Source organism: Geospiza fortis, unplaced genomic scaffold, assembly GCF_000277835.1.
Source record: "Geospiza fortis unplaced genomic scaffold, GeoFor_1.0 scaffold84, whole genome shotgun sequence".
Classification (NCBI taxonomy): Eukaryota; Metazoa; Chordata; class Aves; order Passeriformes; family Thraupidae; genus Geospiza; species Geospiza fortis.
The window spans coordinates 2633007-2633669 of record NW_005054363.1 but is presented as its reverse complement, the minus strand read 5'-3'; positions in this window follow the sequence as shown (position 1 = coordinate 2633669).

The window sequence follows — 663 nt, the reverse complement described above, 5'->3', positions numbered from 1 at the left end:
TTTTTTTTTTTTTTTTTTCTTTTGTTGGTTTCGGTTTTTTAAATGAGAAAAAGAAGAGGGAGAAATCACAATGCTCTAGGAAAACAATCCTAGATTGGGAAAAAGTGTGCCTGTGAGATATGCAAGAAACTTCAAGAGATAAAAATGGTTTGAGTGTGTATTTTGCAAAAGAGCAAATATCCATTTATCTCACTGGCTGGTCCAAGCCAGACAGGGAGTTCTTGCTCATGTGCATTGATGATCTTTAGCAAGATGTAAATATTTCTTGTCCTTACTGCCCATGGCAAGCGGACACCTGCACACCTGTACCTCGAAAGAGGAAAATTTCCCCTTTTCGCTGTTACCGGTGGCATTTCCACACTTGCTAAAGCAGCGTGATGGGAATCGCGCCCTTTCCGAGCAGCCGCTTTGGCAGCACAAGTCGGAGAGCGGCCGCCACGCTCAGGAGAAGGGAGGGGAATGCTCCCCACGCGGGAAAAACTCGACAACCCCCTCGGTAAAAAACCAAACCAAATCCAACCAAACCAAAACCAAAACGCCAAACCCAAAGCACCCGACGCTTTTGAACCGCGCCGTGTGTCTGTGGAAATGTCTCTCCTTGGGACACCCGCGGCGTGGGACGGTCACGGCCCGCTCGGGGGTCACCCCCACCCCAGCGCCGGG